We start from the raw sequence: 12,912 nt of genomic DNA, 5'->3' as shown, positions 1-12,912 counted from the left end.
AAGGTAAAATGAGATCATATGGGTGAACCCTAATCCAATATGACTTTTGTCTTTACGAGAAGAGGGGATTAGGAAACACACACATACACACAGAGGAAAGACCATGCGAGAAGGCAGCCATCTGCAAGCCAAGAGGAGAGACCCCAGAAGAAACGAACCCTACAGATACCCTGATCTTGGATTTCCAGCCTCCAGAGCTGTAAGGAAATAAATTTCTGTTGTTTTAATTCCCTGGTCTGTGGTACTTTGGTATGGCAGCCTTAGCAAACTAATACATCTGGAAAAGGGACTTTGCAGATGTGATTTAATTAATGTGATTTAAAGGATCTCGAGATGTGAAGATGATCCTGAATTGTCCAGGTGGACCCAGTGTAATCACAAGCCTCCTAGTAAGAGGGAGGCAGAAGAATCAGAGCAGTAGGAGACGAAGTGTTGGAAGTGATAAATTGGAGGGATGTGAGGAAGGGACCACAGGCCAAGGAACACAAGTGGCTTCTAGGAGCTGAAAAAGGCAGGGAAACGGTCTCTGCAGCCTCCAGAAGTGATAAGTGGAGGTACAGCCCTGCCCACACCTTGATTTTAACACTATGGGACTCATTTCAGATTTCTGACCTCTAGAATTGTTGTAAGAATAAATTTGTGTTGTTTTAGGCACTCCATTTGTGGCGATTTGTTACAGCAGCAATAGGAAACTAATGCATGCAGCATATTTTCTCTTGTGTGTGGCTTCTTTAGTGGAATGCTTTTGGGATTTATCTATGTCGCATATATCAATAGTTTATTATTTATTGCTACATAGTATTCCATTGTATGGATATGATGCAATGTGTTTATGTCTTCATCTGTTGGACATTTGGATTGTTTCCAGTTTGAGGCTGTTATGAATAAAGCATGTCCCAGTCTTTGTGTGGACATGTTTTCATTTCTTTTGGATAAATGGCAAGGTCATATGGTAGGCATATACGTAACTGGTCAGAAACTGCCAGACTTTTCCAAAATGATTGTACTATTTTATATTTCCACCAGCAGTGTGTGAGTTCCAGTTCTACATTTGGTATTAATAGTCTGATTTTAACCATTCTTGTGTGTGTGAAATGGTATCTCTTTGTGGTTTTGATTTGTATTTCCCTGATGATGATTAATGATGTCAAGCTGTTCATGTGCCTATTGGTCATTTAGGTATCTTTCTTTTGTTATGTCTTATTAAATTTTTTTGTTAGCTTTAACATTCAAAAATGTAATATGGAATCCAAAAAAGTATCTTAAATTACACAAAAAGTAACCCATATTAAAATTTAAAAATCAAGCCCAAAGCGCCCCCAGAGAAATGGATTTAAAACTTAAAGAGGCTGCTGGGTGTCCACCAGCTGGCTGCTTGAAGCCAGCAAAGCTGTTGTCCCTCAGAGCCTTGGTCAGGGCCAGCAGTAGAGTGGGCAGCCCTCAGGACACATTGGTCATGGGCTTGACTTCTTAAAGCATATCCACTGGCCTGTGGCATACATAGTTCATCTTGAACACCGTGTCCACCAGCGTGGTGGTGCTGCCCTGGCCGTCTGCCTTGGGCAGGTCCTCTGTGTGCTCCCTGAGTTTGGTCTGGATCAAGTCCCCCTGCTTCTGGCACTGGTTATCTCAGGAGCCCGCCATGAAGCCCAGGATAAGGGCCTTCTCGGGAGGCATGACCTTGTTGGCCATCTTGAACATCTGGGCAGCAAATATCTGCTTCCTTGTGAGGGACAGTTTCTTCTTAGGCTGCTGCTGGGCAGGGGGCGGCGTCTGTGCGGCCACCATGGCCAACGGGGACATGTGGGCGGCGGGGACGACAGCCGGGGGTGTGGTGGTTGTCCGAGGCAAAGTGGGAGCTGCAGGCGTGGGCACGGCCGGGCTCGGGCCCCTGTTGTACACAGGCGCCCTCTGCTTGAACTGTGCCGGCAGCATGGAGCTCAGGGCGCTGGGCTCCCCTGGTGGCAAGCTGGCCTGAAGGCTGACTTCCCAGGAAGCCGGGGCTGGGGCGTCTTGGAGCTGGGGATGGAGGAGCAGGCGGGAACCACGCCGGGCGTGGAGGGCAGGTAGCTGTGGAGGGCAGCGCAGGTTTGGTGTTCAGGGACCCGAGTTTGTGTGTGGACACCAGGCCGGCCGCGTAGTCCGGGGGGCGTTTTCAACAACTGTCTCTTCCTTGGCTGGTTTTTCCACTACCTCTGCATCTAGCGTCTTCCTTCTCCTCTTTGCCTCTCGCCTGGCACTGACCAAATCCAGCTCAGAAATGGCAGGCAGCTTCATGCCCCTTTCTTTCTGCAGTGGAGTCCTTGAAGGGGGCTCGGGGTCCGGTTCCCAGCGGGGCTGCAGATGCTGGGCATGGTGGGGCTTCTGAAGGACGCCTGCCTCGGGATGCCTCTGAGCCGGGTCATGGTGTCCACCTTCGGTTCGGAAGGGCGCTCCCGGGCCCCTTTTCAGCCGCTCGGCGTCTCCGCGGACTCCTGCAGCAGCTCCGCCCGCAGCGCGGCGCTCTTGCGTGTCCGCTTCAACTGAAAATGCTTCACTGGAGGAGTGAGGGGTCCAGCGAGGGTCGCCAGGCATTTTTATTCAGGTCCTGGCCCTGTAGCATGGCGGACCCTTCATACTCACCCATCTTCTAAGTTCTCCTTAGATATCTTGAACATTGGGACTCTGCTCCTTAAGGTCCAGGTTAAGCGGCGCCGTGTCAGGAGAGGACTTCAGAATGTCCGCGACCATGAGTACTGGGGGTCCGAGTGGAGGATGGGGCACTGGACGATCTCCGAGAGGGCGTCCTTCATCTCGTCTGCTGTGCGGCGCCGGAGCTGCAGCAACCCGAGCAGCAGCCGAGCTTCACCGCCCACGAGAGGCCGTGGAAGCAGAGGCGGGTGTTGTCCGTGACCGCAGCCGTGAGCAGGGTCGCCGTGCTGGGCGGCGCCCACAGCTCGTCTGTGGCTCCCAACTTGTGCAGGCACTGCCCGCGTCGCTCCGCCGCACGGACGCCATCACCGGCTGCCGCCACCGCCCAGCCGGCGTCCTATGAAGACACCTACGCGCCCAGGCGAGGACCCCAACATGGCTGCGCCCACCGGGCCGCGGAGGCCGAAAGATTCCCTTATGAGAATGACTTTAAAAACTATTAAAAAGAAAAAGGGGAGAACATTTATTCTTGAAGAGAAGGCCTCTCAGAAAAATACAGTTGTACCCAGGTTGTATTTTGCAAACAACCTATATATTTAAATCTTCTCCTAAGGGAGGCCAAGGAAGAGTCTTACCACCCTCAGGGCTGGAGACACAGGGCTTTGTCTTACTAAATGAAAGTGGTAGGCTTGAAAACTCGAACCTGGAGAACCATCTTAGAGTCTCTCCCAGTAGGTAGAGAAGGGCCCCTCATCCGTGGGGACAGGAGGAGGTTATGACTCACAGGAAGTAAGTGAGGCTCTCCCAGGGCCCTGCAAGTTGAGATGAGGCAGAGAAGGCCCTCTCCCCTGTTCTCCCCGATTTGGAACTTGGGGGGAAAGTTGCTTCTCAGGCTCAACAACAGCACCTGATCATGCGCCACCCTTCAAAGGGAGTTCAGTGATGTTGGATGGTGGTCAGGGGTTACTGTCTCTGAGCCTTGGCACAGAATGAAGCTTCTCATGGTTCCTGAGTGGGTAAGGTAGGCCCCCAAGTGGAGATCCAGCAGTCCTTCCATGGGGCCTGCTGTGGAGCAAGGTGAGGTGTCCACTGAGCCAAGGGTCTGTCAGTGAGAGCTGGGGAGGCCGGGCTGACTTATGAGCACCTGGCCAAGCCAAGAGACCCCAGGCTCTGAGTTCTCCCAGCAGGGCCTGCTGCTACCAGCAGGAGGTAGACAGCCAGGAGACCACTCACCACCCAGGGCCACCCTCTTCTACCCACTCCACCCCCTTCTACCCACTCCACCCCCAGGCCATGAGGAAAGCCACACCCACCCTCTAGTAAGCCAGAACATACTTGGAGGGGAGCTGAGAGGCTGAACACCGATGGATAAAACAAATGCAATAAAATATTAAATTAATATTGGGAGAATCAGGGTGAATTCTTTGTACTATTCGTGCAGCTTTTCTGTGAGTTTGAAATTATCAAAATAGTTTTAAATTTTAATAATGTTCTCGTATTGAAACATTGAGGTTTTTTATTTTTATTTTTTTCTACTCCAGCATAACTTATTCTGACAATTGACAGTCTCGTTTTTGAGATGCTGTGTTCTCTAGGCCTTCGTGACACCTCACACTCCTGATTTTGAGAATGTTGGATTTTGTCTAAGCCCTGTGATCCTGGAAAGGAGCCGAGGTTAAGAAAGTCACCTCCCCCATGCTTTGTGTTCTAGAAAACTTACTGCAAAGAACTACCTTCTCAAAGGACTTAATTAAGACTCATAGACGCCCCCTTGTTTACCAATGCTGAGGACAGATACGTACAGACCCTCCAAATCCACATTTTTGGCCTCCTAAGTGGTTAGCTGACCTGCTTTTCCCCATTGATTAATCGGAACAAAATGGGTTAAGCTTCTCTCCTCCCCTGAACTTTGGCCCATTCTCAGCCTGAACCAGCCTCCTGAGGAGGCTGCCCCAGGGTAAAACATTCTCTGATCTACTGTCCAGTCCTGCCTCCCTTCCATCCTACTTCCTTACTCTGGCTCTTGTCTTCTTTACTCCCCTGTTAAAACCCTGTTTGCCCAGCTCTTGGGAGCTGGCAGATCTTAAATCATAACTTCGTTCTACTGCAGGGGTCCCCTTCCTGTCCTGCCCTTGCAATAATCCTTTTAAACAAAGTCTCTCCTTACTAAATCCAGTTTTATTTTCATGTGACAATTTACTCCTACTTTTCTTCCCTCCTCCTGTTCCTTCCTTGGTCATTTTCCAGCTTCTTCCCTACCTTTACTCTAAATGTAGGGGCTTTTCAGGGCTGGGTTCTGATTCACGTCTCTGCTTGCTTCCCTTCCCACCTATGTGATTGGGTCCATTCTGTTGGCTTTCACATGCAGGTTGCCTTCCCCAACATTAATCCCTCCTTACCAATGGAACCCTGTTGTGCCCAGGGTGTTCTTGTGCACATTTAACATTGCTCATCTCCTGGGCTCTTGGGCATGTAGGGATGACTGTAAGACTCAGTTCTGCCCAGTGAGTGATAAGCAGAACTCTAGTAGGTGGGTCTTCCAGAAAAGCAGCTGTTTTCCTGATCTTAAAAGTGGTGAGGGGCATGCTCAGTTATGATCTGCCTTTTGCTTTATTCTTTTTTCCTTGAGTGGGACACAGATGTGATGCTTTGAAATGTTACAGCCACTTTGTGACCATGAGGGTAAAAGCCACAGGCAAAGCATGTATGGCCAAGAAGGAAACCACAAGGAGGCTGGGGACTTGATGACTTCCTTGAGTAGCTGCCTACACTTCTTCTTATGTTGGAAAAATAAACCACTATCTGGTTAAACCACTGTAGTTGGGTTTCTAGTGCATGCAGCCAAATGCAAGTCTGACCTAACTTCCAAATATGTATCTCTATTCCAGACATCTCTGTTTACTTGCTACCTCTCCCACTTAGGTATCTTAAAACTCACTCCTCTTCTTCTCTCCCACCAATCCCCCACATCTGCTCCTCCAGTGTTTACCATCCCCTAAATGCTGTCTAAGTAGTTTCCCCAGAATTCTTAGAAAGGGAGCTTTATTTATTTAAGAAAATATCTTGGCATCAAGTGGGAGGTGAACCCCTGAGGGCACATATCAGAAAATTAAAGAAATAGATACAGTGCTTTACAATGGAACAGGATTTTGAGGATAGGGAAAAGTAAGGAGGGGAAAATGTTTCTTGTAGCTGGATAATGCAATATTTTCACATATGTTTCCAGGTGGATAAGCTGGAAGCAGAATTCATCCTTACTCTCTTTCAACAAAGCAGCCCTTTTCTCCCTCCTCGTGTTCCTCACTCCCTTTGGGTGGTTCTTAAGCAATGACAACAGAATCCTCCAAAGCTTCATCCTTGGTAGGAATAGCCTCTGAAGCCCACAGTCACAGGTGGTGGTTTACTCCAACACAGCCTCATCACAAACTCCAGTACAAGCTATAAACTTTCACCCCTACATGGCGAGCTGCTCTCTCATCCCCTCCCGCAACAGGACATGGTCACTATTCCCTCTGAGGGTTTGTTCTTGGTACCAAATACTGCCTTACTTCATTTTGTGGGAAGGAGTAGAGAGCCACTTAGACTGCCTCAGGGAAACAGAAGATTATCATGCACCTGACACTTCTTTTTTTCTCTGTTTATAACCCTTGCCTTTTAAGAAAGGTAAGTCCTGTTTGGTTGTTTTTCTTCTACTGAGCACAGGATGTGGTTATGTAAGGGGACCTGAATGACTCTGCATAATAATACTTGGAGAGGAATTTGGCATCCCCTTGCTGGGGAAGGAAAAGGAGCTAGTGGGAGGTCCATGGCCACACTCTGTGACATAACCTCACCTCCAGAGCCCCACGATCCTTTGATCATGTCAGCCCAACCCTGAAATAGTGAATATTCACAGATGACTTACAGAAGCCAGGGATGTGGATTTGATTCTCATGCATCCTGGTCAGCATTCCTCTGAATGTCCTTTCAGTCTGAATATTTGTGTCTTTATTCAGATCTTGAAAATTTTCTCTTATTTATTTCCTCTGTTTTCTTTTATTGGGATTCCTTCAAGACTGGTGTTAGATTCTTCAAATGGTTCCTTGTTCTCTCTTAACTTCTCTCCCGCTCTCTCCATCCCTTTGTCTTTTTACCCTTATATATCCTAGAATTTAGCCTTTCAAGATTTTGTTTTTTGGAAGTCTTTTTAAAAAAAATCCCAAAACTCTTAATCTCCACTTGTTCCTTTCTCATAGCTGTTATTTCTGATGGAGGCAATGTGTTCTCAGATCTCACTAAGAAACTAATAAATGTTCTTAAAAAGTGTTGTATTTGATGAATCATCTCAGTTTTCTCCAGCGTCTGTTTATCTGTTCGTCTTGAGTCCTTTTTTTTCTTTTGAATACTTACTCTACACTGGCTGAGGATCCTTGCTTGGCTGCCCACGTTCATGTGTGATGAACTAGAATAGGTGTCTGGAGTGACTTTTCTTTGCAGATGTAAGTCGGGTGGCAGGTTAGAGTATCATCCAATAAATGTTCATTCCCTCACCTGCTAGCCTCCATGAAGGAAACCTGATCCCTGTTGTGTCCCCTCTCCTCTTGGGTGTCCTCCCCAGCGAACAGGAGCTGCTGGCACTCAGTTCTCCTTCAGCTCTGCTGCTGGGGAGACCAAGTTGAAACAGGACCTGCCAATGTCACCCTCTACTAATTACCATCTCCTTAGCTAAGAAAACGTATCTTCCTAAAGCATATCTATATGATATTCCCTTATGGTCACAGTTTCCTAACAACAGGAAAGGGTAATATAATAAAATGTATGGGAGTTTGGTGCCTAAAAAGCTGATTTATATTCTACTACCAGTAGCCATGACCATCTGGTCAATTCACTTCTGTGGTTCTATTTCTCACATTTATAAAGTGAAAGGTTTAAAACACATTAATTATTCCCAAACTAGTGATTTGAACAATAATAAAGGTGATCCACATGGTATTTTAAAAGATGTTAAAAGCTATGACAAGGCCAGTCAAACCATTAGCTAATGACTGCAGTGAGTTTACTGGACTAGAATAAAACACAGGCAAGATGAATAACACAGAACGCTTGGGGGCGGTGAAGTGGGCCCCAGAGCCCCTGTGGACTCTGCCTGCCCCTCCTGCTGGGCTGTGGGACCTCAGTGACTGTCCCAGGCTTGTCGCCGTGTCCATTGCAGGTGGTGCAGAGGGGCTGAGAGGGACTCAGTGGTCACCATCGACAGAATCTTCTGGGACTCAGGAGGAATAATCTCTGAACTCAGGAGGAAATTCATTTATTCATACCAGGGAACTTACTACACATTTGGCATATTCCAAGCAACATGGAGATATAGAAATGAAAAGAATCAGGTCTCCAAGGGCTTGGAGTCTGATTCACTGAAAGAATCTTTAGTTTCCAGAAGCACAAGACAGACCCAAGAGGGCTGTGGTGGCAAAACAAACAGCAAAGCAGAGCTGCTCAGAGGCATCTGTGCTTGGGGACTGAGAGAGAGGACCCAACGGGACAGGAGGCCCTCACTGACTCCAGACGCTACACTGCAGGATGGAGGGGGGACGTGGTTTCTCACCAGCTCTCCAGGTATGAAAAATATATAGAACAATCAGGATGCTTCTAGCTGCAAGTACCTGAAGGCCTTAATAGGGGGTGACATTTGTTCAACAGAGATAAATCTTAATTTGAGCTCCAATTGGCTTAAACAGTCAGGAGTTTATCGTCTCACAAGACAAGAAGTGGAGTAGGGTGGTTTTGGGTTTGGTTCATCCAGCAGTTCAATGACATCATCTTTGATTTTTTCCCCCCATTCTTTCCATTTTTCCTCTCTGGTATTCGCACCTGCACAGAGCCAGGTGCAGGCGGAGAGACAGAATCTTCCTATGTCATTTTTTAAGGGCAGTGAAAACAATTCTTAGAATCCCCTGGGCAGATTTCCCACTGAATCTCATTGGCCAGGATTGTGTCACATCCCCATGCCTAAACCAATCACTGGCAATGGGTCTGGGAGTCCTGGCAGGCCTAGACCAATCAGAACTTAACCTTGAGTCTCATAGGGGAGGGGTGGATGCAGGCATGAAACCAGAGTTCGTTAGTGTGGAAGAAATGGGACAGGAGCAGGGAAGGCTCTAGATAACTAACAGTGTTTGCTACAACAATGTTCTTAACTTTTCTGTAACTTAAGCTCCATTTTGTCTATTGATAGAAAATATAATCTTAATTCCTTGTAAACTCATTTTTATGAAATATCCTCTTCTTCCTTCTCCCTGAACACCTGGCCTGTGTAATATCAGGACATAGGGGAAGGGTGAGGGAGGCACATGTTTTCTTTTTTTTTAATTCATTTTTTAATTGTGGTAAAAAATACATAAAATTTACCATTGTAACCATTTTTAAGTGTACAGATAATAGTGTTAAGTATATTCATGTTGTTGTGAAACAGATCTCCAGAACTTTTTCATCTTGCAAAATGAAATCCTATATCCATTGAACAACTTCTCATTTTATCCTTCCCTGAGCCCCTGACAACCATCATTCTGTGATTTTGACTGTTCTAGATACCTCATACAAATGGAAAAAGACAATATTTCTCTTGTTGTGGCTGGCTTATTTCAGTTAGCATAATGTCCTCAAGGTTCATCCATGTTGTAGCATGTGTTCGGATTTCCTTCTTTTTTAAGGCTGAATAATATTCCATGTATGTATATACCACATTTTCTTTATTCATCTGTTGCTGGACACTTGGGTTGCTTCTACTCCTTGGCTATTGTGGATAATGCTCCTATGAACATGGTAGTGCAAATATCCCTTAGAAATCCTGCTTTCAATTTAGACATAGACCCAGAGGTGTGATTCCTGGGTATACAGTAATTCCATTTTTAATTTTTTGAGGAACCTCCATACTGTTTTCCATAGTGACTATACCATTTTACATTCCCATCAACAGTACACAAGGGTTCCAATTTCTCCAAATCCTTGCCAACATTTGTTATTTTTTGGTTTTTTGATAGTGACCATCCTAATAGGTGTGAGGTGGTATCTCATTGTTGTTTTGATTTGCATTTGATTTTGAGCATCTTTTTGTATCCTTTTAGGCCATATCTCCTTGGGAGAAATATCTATTGAAGTCCTTTGCCTATTTTTAATTGTTTTTGTTGTTGTTGTTGTTGTTGTTGAGTTGTAGAAGTTCTCTATATATTCTGGATATCAACCCCTTATCAGATATATGATTTGCAAATATTTTCTCCCATTCCATAGGTTCCCTTTTCACTCAATGGATTGTTTCCTCTGATGCACAGTTTTTAAGTTTGATGAACTCTCATTTTGGCTTTGTGGCCTGTATTTTTTGTGTCATATCCAAGAAATCATTGTCAAATCCAATGTCATAAAGGTTTTCCTACGTTTTCTTCTAGGAGTTTTATAGTTTGGGGTGTTATGTTTTGGTCTTTAATCCATTTTGAGTTAATTTTTGAATATGGTGTAAATCTAGGTCCCACTTCATTCTTTTGCAGGTGGATATTTAGTTTTCCCAGCAACATTTGTTGAAGGAGACTGTTCTTTCCCCCACTGAGTGGTCTTGACACCCTTGTTGAAGATCATTTGAGCATATATGCAAGATTTATTTCTGGGATCTCCATTTTGTTTCATTTATCTATAATATCTGTCTTTATGGCAGTACCACACTATTTTGATTACTATAGCTTTGCAATATGTTTTGGAATCAGGACATGTGAGGCCTCCACCTTTGATCTTCTTTTTTCACGATTGTTTTGGCTATTTAGGGTCCCTGGGGATTCCATATGAATTTTAGGACATATAAAGATTTTAGGACAATAAAAGAATTTTTATTCTTTTTGAAGCTATTGTAAATGGATTTTTTTTTTCTTTACTTAATTTCCTTCCTGGATTGTTCATTGTTAGTCTACTTTAGTTATGACTGAGATTATCAGTAGCCTTAGGACCCACACCACACCCCCTTGTCCCAACTATGGGACCCTCCCGGTTTCTCCCTCCCTTTCCTTCTTCTGGCTTCTGTGCCCATCTCAGAGGCACAGGAAGGACTGCAGCTTTCTGGGACCACAGAAAACTTGGAGAAGTCTTGGGTCCTCTACCTGGACCTCCATGCAGTCTTTTCTGCTCCTGAGCACCTGTGTCATGACAGAACAAGAACCTTTGAGAGCCTGTAGTCCCCAGGGTCCCAGGCAGGAGGGGGCATGTCCTGTTTATTATTTGGGATTCTACCACCCCCTTAGGGAAGCTGGGAGAAGAGGGAGACTGTGGGGCCCTGGGCTCTTCCATGAGACTCAATGCCAGCACCTCATTCTGTTGATCTCCTCTTGCACTCTCCTCTCACCCATAACCTGGAGAGAGTTTTGCAAATCTTGTCCCTGATGGGGAGACACTGACTCAGCTCTTACCTAGTTTTTCTGTCTCACATCTAAAGTCTATCTGTTTTAAATGTCAAAGGAAAAAAGTTGGAAGGCTTTACTATTTCTGCTGGGAAGTTTCCAAGGGGAGCAAAGGCTACCTGGGCTGCCGCTCAGCCTGAATGTGGGTAAGTCAGGGTGAAAAGGAGGGCAGGAACACAGTCCTTCCTTCACTAGGTCACAGGTGGGCACTGACGTCTCAGCAGCCTCCCTGCCTGGGTCCTTCTGTCTTGGGCTCATCACTTCCCACAGATCAGATGAGCTGATGGAGGAGGACCCTGAGTCAGGGTAAGTTCTTAGCTTAAATTCTGCAGCAGTGATTGTCCAAGTGTGGTCCTGGGGGCTCATGAGGTCAAAACCATTTCATAATAATACTACAATGTTGCCTTTTCAGTCTCTTTCTATCACAAGTGTACACTGGAGTTTTCCAGAAGCTGCATGAATGATATATAATATTGCAAGGGATTGAATACAGAAGCAGATATGAGAACCCAGCTGCCTTCTATTAAGCCATTCTGTTTATTCTGTTAAAGGGAATTGCCAAAATGTAAAAAAAAAAAAAAAAAAAAAAAGCCACTCTTCATGAATTGTTTTTGCTTTGCAGAAATATAGCTATTTTCATAAAACTGTGTTATTTATGCTAACATGAAATGTTTAATTTTGTTATTTTAAAAGAAACTGATACATCATTTAAAAAAATTTCTCCACTGTAATTTCTAAATAGAATAGAACTAACATAACAAAAGGTCTTTGGGTCCTCAGTAATTTTTACAAGTGTGAAGGGGTCCTGAGACCAAAAGGTTTGAGGACCGCTGCCCTCTCCAGGAGGGCTGCTGCTTTTTTCTGGTGGCTTTACAGAAGCCACTGTCCTTCAGTTCTCCTGCCCTCCAACCACTTCCCCTCCGAGCGTGCAGGCTGCTCCGCTGCCGTGACTGTCCCCTGCCGGCAGCTCGGCGCCAGCACGGCCACACGAGGGCAGCCCTGCGCCCCCGTCGGCCCTCGCGCCGCCTGCAGGAAGGAGCAAAGGTGATGCCAGGTCCTTGCTCTGCGGGAGGCCCGGGTCCCCGCTTCTCCCAGGCGCCAGGAGAGAGGCCCAGGCCAGAGCCCGATCACACCACAGGGCGGACATGCTTGGCGAATGAACTGTACTTCCCTGTCGTGCAGATGAGCAGAGTCCCGTTTGCCAGATTCCCGGCTTTAACCCGGATGTGTTAGTCCTTGTAGCCGCTGCCCGCAGGGAAGGAGCAGCGGGCACCACGGACCATGAAGGAGCACGTGGTTCTCATGCGGCAGAGCGGTGGGGAGAGAGAGGGAGCCCCTTTTATTTAGTCTTGGAGGACGGTGGAGGTAAAGGGAAGAGGAGAGGTTTTACCGAAAACTAGGGCCTCCTTTTTTTTTTTTTTTTTTTTAATCAGAACAGGTCATAAACATCTCTAGCAATGGAAAACAAAGCCTTGCAGTCATTTAATGCAGAGATAATATCTCACTTCCTGTTAGCCAATGGCTCCTACATCCTCTCCCAACAACCTCGAAGCAACCTGGCGTGAACGAGCTGTCTCAAATGTTGGACAGTGGAAAGGGCATGAGCTCTGAAGTCACAAGACAGGGGGTTCAAGTCCTGATCTGTGTCTTTCCCGCTCACTATAATGCCAACCGCACATTGGTTTTTTTACCCTAGATATTTATTATGGTGTTGAGTCAACTCAGTGATACATAGAAAGCAGTCTCTGCTAAAGTATGGTCTACTGGCTAAGAAGAGTTAGCTGTGTGACCTTGGGCAAGCTGCTTAACCTCTCTGAGGTTTTAGTTTTCTCAACTGTAAAAAAGGGATAATAATGTCACAGGGTTG

At 46.0% G+C, this 12,912-nt stretch overlaps 1 pseudogene; it reads right to left on the bottom strand.

Moving 5' to 3' along the window:
* Positions 1-1,440: 1,440 nt before the first annotated feature.
* On the bottom strand, positions 1,441-2,997 carry LOC105810388 (annotated as a pseudogene).
* Positions 2,998-12,912: the final 9,915 nt, after the last annotated feature.

The sequence above is a fragment of the Propithecus coquereli genome, unplaced genomic scaffold, assembly GCF_000956105.1.
Source record: "Propithecus coquereli isolate 6110/MARCELLA unplaced genomic scaffold, Pcoq_1.0 Scaffold210, whole genome shotgun sequence".
NCBI lineage: Eukaryota > Metazoa > Chordata > Mammalia > Primates > Indriidae > Propithecus > Propithecus coquereli.
The sequence above is the reverse complement of the archived record's forward strand: the minus strand, read 5'-3'. Positions and strand labels throughout refer to the sequence as shown.